This window comes from Oncorhynchus nerka, unplaced genomic scaffold (assembly GCF_034236695.1).
Source record: "Oncorhynchus nerka isolate Pitt River unplaced genomic scaffold, Oner_Uvic_2.0 unplaced_scaffold_6123, whole genome shotgun sequence".
NCBI lineage: Eukaryota > Metazoa > Chordata > Actinopteri > Salmoniformes > Salmonidae > Oncorhynchus > Oncorhynchus nerka.
The window spans coordinates 1-6,324 of record NW_027035192.1 but is presented as its reverse complement, the minus strand read 5'-3'; the positions used below and the strand labels follow the sequence as shown (position 1 = coordinate 6,324).

General features: G+C 45.3%; 1 long non-coding RNA gene across 1 annotated transcript; it reads left to right on the top strand.

Annotated features, from left to right (window-relative positions):
• Window positions 1-332: 332 nt before the first annotated feature.
• Window positions 333-4,731, top strand: LOC135566292 (uncharacterized). Its single transcript, XR_010462030.1, has 3 exons — window positions 333-347; window positions 1,250-1,390; window positions 4,701-4,731. It is a non-coding gene; the product is annotated as an uncharacterized LOC135566292 (long non-coding RNA).
• Window positions 4,732-6,324: the final 1,593 nt, after the last annotated feature.

The following is a 6,324-nucleotide window of genomic DNA, read 5'->3' as shown; positions in this document are numbered from 1 at the left end:
CCTTGGTTTGCCCAGTAGTGGTTCACTGCTTACTACAGCCATACAAATAGATTGATTGTCCACTACTGAAGAAACCACACTACTGACTGGGTCCACCAGTGGGTCACTCAAGTGTTGCTGCAGCTGACCTCTGACCTCTGTTCTTCCCCAGGTCTGAGAGTAGCAGGCTGCAGGCTGAGTGCCAGCGTCAGTGGGGAGAGGAAGGAGACCATGGCCTGACGAGGAAGGATGTGTCCTGATGACCCGTCACTGACCCAGCTCAGGCAGAGAGAACTCAGCTGCAGTCACCTGCAGCGCTGCCTCTGAGATCAACGAGAGATCTGCACTGCCAACAGCTCAACGCCAAGGTACTGAACACGCACTCACAAAACAACCCAAATCAGCTCTGCAACCAAGGTACTGAACCGCACGCACTCACAAAACAACCCAAATCAGCTCTGCAACCAAGGTACTGAACACGCACGCACTCACAAAACAACCCAAATCAGCTCTGCAACCAAGGTACTGAACACGCACGCACTCACAAAACAACCCAAATCAGCTCTGCAACCAAGGTACTGAACACGCACGCACTCACAAAACAACCCAAATCAGCTCTGCAACCAAGGTACTGAACACGCACTCACAAAACAACCCAAATCAGCTCTGCAACCAAGGTACTGAACACACGCACGCACTCACAAAACAACCCAAATCAGCTCTGCAACCAAGGTACTGAACACGCACGCACTCACAAAACAACCCAAATCAGCTCTGCAACCAAGGTACTGAACACGCACGCACTCACAAAACAACCCAAATCAGCTCTGCAACCAAGGTACTGAACACGCACGCACTCACAAAACAACCCAAATCAGCTCTGCAACCAAGGTACTGAACACGCACTCACAAAACAACCCAAATCAGCTCTGCAACCAAGGTACTGAACACGCACGCACTCACAAAACAACCCAAATCAGCTCTGCAACCAAGGTACTGAACACGCACGCACTCACAAAACAACCCAAATCAGCTCTGCAACCAAGGTACTGAACACGCACTCACAAAACAACCCAAATCAGCTCTGCAACCAAGGTACTGAACACGCACGCACTCACAAAACAACCCAAATCAGCTCTGCAACCAAAGTGATGAACACAGAAACCAACGCACAGGTATTGAATCAGTTTCCACTAAGTTCACCATACTCAACACAGATCTTCTCTCCTCCCAACCGCTCCTCTGTCCTCTTCTCATCTCCCTATCTCAGCTGCAGCAGGTGGTGGAGGAGAAAGGGGGGGTGTCGGCCCAGCTGAGGGCAGTGTCTCAGACGCTGAGAGACACCCAGAACCGCTGCTATTGGCTGGAGAACCAGGCCCTGCCTAACCAGCACCACCAGGGCCTTGCAAAGGTAGAAAGTCGAGTGTGTGTCTCAGGCTTGTCTGGTGTCTGAATGACTATAGTGTGTTTGTGTGTGTGTTTGTCTGGTATCTGTGTCTGACTTTGTGTGTATCCTTGTCCGTGTGTGTTTTAATGAATAGTAGCCTGGCTGTGCTCTGTGTCAGTAGGTTACTACAGTATATCACAAAAGTGAGCACACCCCTCATATTTTTGTAAATATTTGAGTATATCTTTTCATGTGACAACACTGAAGAAATGACACTTTGCTACAATGTAAAGTAGTGAGTGTACAGCTTGTATAACAGTGTAAATTTGCTGTCCCTCAAAATAACGCAACACCCAGCACATTAACCTCTTACTTCTACCTGGGACGCTTACGTCCCAACCAGAGCTCTGGAAATGCAAATGCGCTACGCTAAATGCTAATAGTATTAGTTAAAACTCAAAAGTTCATTAAAATACACATGCAGGGTATCAAATTAAAGCTACACTCGTTGTGAATCCAGGCAACAAGTCAGATTTTTTTAATGCTTTTCGGCGACAGCATGAGAAGCTATTATTCGATAGCATGCACCAATACACTACAACAGAAAAGCACAGCAGGGGACGAACAAAATAATTAGCATTTTGGCGTTATACAAACCGCAGCATTAACAAATAGAAAACAGTCATTACCTTCACCATCTTCTTTGTTGGCACTCCTAGATGTCCCATAAACACTATTGGCCTTTATTTCGACAAATCGGGCCATATAAAGCCAAGATATCGTTATATGTAGACTGTGTGATAAACGAAAAAAACAGCGATTTCACAACGTAACGTCATTTTTTAAAAATTCAAAAAAGTAGACGATAAACTTTCACAAAACACTTCAAATACGTTTGTAATGCTACTTTAGGTATTAGTAAACGCACAAGCGATAAAATCATCCGTAGGCGATGTACATATCATTAGCTGTCGTCTTGGAAAAAATTTCAGGAGAGAGCTCTTCCGGAATGATCTGGCGGAGACCGAGGTACGCTGTGCCCCTCTTTCCGGTTCAACCAAGAATCAAAGAGGATTAAATTCACAAGATACTCACTACATGGGGATGCTGTGGGAGTTGAATGCTCGGTCTTATCTAATTCGGCTCACTGTTAACAATTGCTGGAAGTGGCGCAAGGATATTTATTTCCATTTTCTGTGATCAGGTTTTCCTGCGCTTTTCCGATGTAACGCGACGTTATGGCAAAGCCACAGTCGTGATTTAACCAGTTTTAAAAATCGTCCGAGGGGTTTCCTATACACATTCTAACCATATGAACTACTATATTCTGGCATGAGTAGCAGGGCGCTGAAATGTTCGCGATTTTTAACAAAATGTTCAAAAAGTAGAGGGTAGGAACAACTAGTTAATGTCTAAACCGCTGGCAACAAAAGTGAGTACACCCCTAAGTGAAAATGTCCAAATTGAGCCCAAAGTGTCAATATTTTGTGGCCACCATCATTTTCCAGCACTGCCTTAACCCTCTTGGGCATGGAGTTCACCAGAGCTTGCACTCCTCCACCTTCCGCTTGAGGATGCCCCACAGGTACTCAATAGGGTTTAAGTCTGGAGACATGCTTGGCCAGTCCATCACCTTTACCCTCAGCTTCTTTAGCAAGGCAGTGATCGTCTTGGAGATGTGTTTGGGGTCGTTATCATGTTGGAATACTGCCCTGCGGCCCAGTCTCCGAAGGGAGGGGATCATGCTCTGCTTCAGTATGTCACAGTACATGTTGGCATTCATGGTTCCCTCAATGAACTGTAGCCCCCCAGTGCCGGCAGCACTCATGCAGCCCCAGACCATGACACTCCCACCACCATGCTTGACTGTAGGTAAGACACACTTGTCTTTGTACTCCTCACCTGGTTGCCGCCACACACGCTTGACACCATCTGAACCAAATACGTTTATCTTGGTCGCATCAGACCACAGGACATGGTTCCAGTAATCCATGTCCTTAGTCTGCTTGTCTTCAGCAAACTGTTTGCGGGCTTTCTTGTGCATCATCTTTAGAAGAGGCTTCCTTCTGGGACGACAGCCATGCAGACCAATTTGATGCAGTGTACGGCGTATGGTCTGAGCACTGACAGGCTGACTCCCCCACCCCTTCAACCTCTGCAGCAATGCTGGCAGCATTCATACGTCTATTTCCCAAAGACAACCTCTGGATATGACGCTGAGCACGTGCACTCAACTTCTTTGGTCGACCATGGCGAGGCCTGTTCTGAGTGGAACTGGTCCAGTTAAACCGCTGTATGGTCTTGGCCACCGTGCTGCAGCTCAGTTTCAGGGTCTTGGCAATCTTCTCATAGCCCAGGCCATCTTTATGTAGAGAAACAATTCTTTTTTTCAGATCCTCAGAGAGTTCTTTGCCATGAGGTACCATGTTGAACTTCCAGTGACCAGTCAGTATGAGGGAGTGTGGAGAGCGATGACACCAAAAATGAACACACCTGCTCCCATTCACACCTGAGACCTTGTAACACTAACGAGTCACATGACCGGGAGGGAAAATGGCTAATTGGGCCAATTTGGACATTTTCACTTAGGGGTGTACTCACTTTTGCTGCCAGCGGTTTAGACATTAATGGCTGTGTGTTGGAGTTATTTTGAAAGGACAGCAAAATTTACACTGTTATACAAGCTGTACACTCACTACTTTACATTGTAGCAAAGTCAAATCAAATCAAATGTTATTTGTCACATACACATGGTTAGCAGATGCTAATGCTAGTGTAGCGAATGCTTGTGCTTCTAGTTCCGATTAATGCAGTAATAACCAACTAGTAATCTAGCTAACAATTCCAAACTACTACCTTATAGACACAAGTGTAAGGGGATAAAGAATATGTACGTAAAGATATATGAGTGAGTGATGGTACAGAGCGCATAGGCAAGATGTTGGTAGATGGTATTGAGTATATACATATGAGATGAGTATGTAAACAAAGTGGCATAGTTGAGCATAGTGATACATGTATTATATAAAGATGCAGTAGATGACAGAGTACAGTATATACATATGAGATGAATAATGTAGGGTATGTAAACATTATATTAGGTAGCATTGTTTATGGATATGATATATTTTATATTTCCTTCATCAATTCCTAATATTAAAGTGTCATTTCTTCAGTGTTGTCACAATAAAAAGATATACTCAATATTTACAAAAATGTGAGGGTGCTCACTTTTGTGATATACCGTATATGTATGTTTGCATATAACGTTGGACACATGCTCATCCTACTGAAGTGAATCAGCTCAAATGTCCTGCTTTTGCTCTCCATCCAGCAGGGGGCGCTGTCTGTAGAAGTGGCTCGGGAGCTCCCAGGAGAGAGGCAGTGCTGTGAGTAGACATGGAAGCACTGGAGGCCAGCTCAGGACCAGGTGACTCTCTGTCCCTTCGTCTGTCTCTCTCTCAAACTCTCTCTCGCTCTCTCACTTTCTTGGTATGTTTTGCTCTCTCGCTATTATGTTCTCTCTATTATGTTCTCTCTTTCTTTCTCTCGCTCTTCTGTGTCCATGCATGGTTAGCCTGTTTACAGATCTGTTTGTGCTCTTGCCAACCATTGCTGTCAGTGTCAAGCCAAACAGTCTGCCAGTCTTCATATATCAACAACCAATCAGTGACCTCTCATACGGTTTCATAGTGAACATTGAGAATACCGTGATGCCCAGACTGTTTGGCATGAAGGAGTGTCAGAATGACTACATTGTGTGTGTGTGTTGCAGGCTGGTGGAGGTGGAGCAGAGCGTGGTTCAGCTAAGTGACAGTCTGGCTGAAGAGAGGACCAGGAGAGAAGCAGCCGAGGAAGCTCTGGGACTGGCTGAGGACAGAGCCAAGAGGTGACACGCACACACACACTAATGCAGGGTTGAGACATGCTCTGGGACAATGAGACACAGAGCCAAGAGGTGACACACACACACACACACACACACTAATGCAGGGTTGAGACATGCCTAGGGAGAGGCTCTGGGACTGGTATTCTGTAGTACAGGTAAAGATTTTGCCAAGAGGTTGAGACATGCACTGGCTGACACAGAGCCAAGAGGTGACACACACACACACACACACTAATGCAGGGTTGAGACATGCCTAGGGGAGGGTCTGGTCTGAGAAGGAGGATAATATGTATTCTGTAGTACTGGGATAGGTAAAGAGCCTTTTGCCACAACTGGACACACACACACACACACACACACACACACACACAGCTATTCTCACACTATGTGGGGTGGGTGCCAGTCTATTTGGATGCCTATGCCAACTCATTGTCAGCGACAAACAGGTCTGGCCTCACAGCATTCTCAACGCTCACTACAGCCATCACTGACATTAGGGAGACGGCAGGAAATGTAGCTAATAAACTTTAATTTGACCATTAATAACATACACACTTCCAGCTCCTGTCTTCTCACACTCTATCATGCTACCCGAACCGAACGCGTGCGCGAGCGTTGCAAAATAATAATGTTATTCAATCATTGCACCCACACTGCTCGCAAGCGCTAAAATAGAAGTTGCTTCTATTTGTGACGCTGAACGCAATGCAAGTCCTGCCTCTCCCATCTCCTCATTGGCTTTTAGAAGCATATACCCACATGGGTGATTGAAATATGAACAGAGGTCGGTCGGTTGGTTGTGGTAATACATCTTATTATGAAAGTTAGTTGCCAATCGCCATATAAAGTCCAAAGACAAGATTTCAATTTACATAATATGTACATCAACTTTTCAATTTACGTTACAAGCTTGCCTTACCTCTCGTTGAGACTGGCAACGTGACATTCTTGCTCTGCAGCTCCAAATTGACTGTAAATATCAGTATGGCAATAGCCACTGACTAGCCAGTAAGCTTTGAAACTATTCAACAATGCAAGCAACTTTTCCTCTAAAATATATTAACTACGC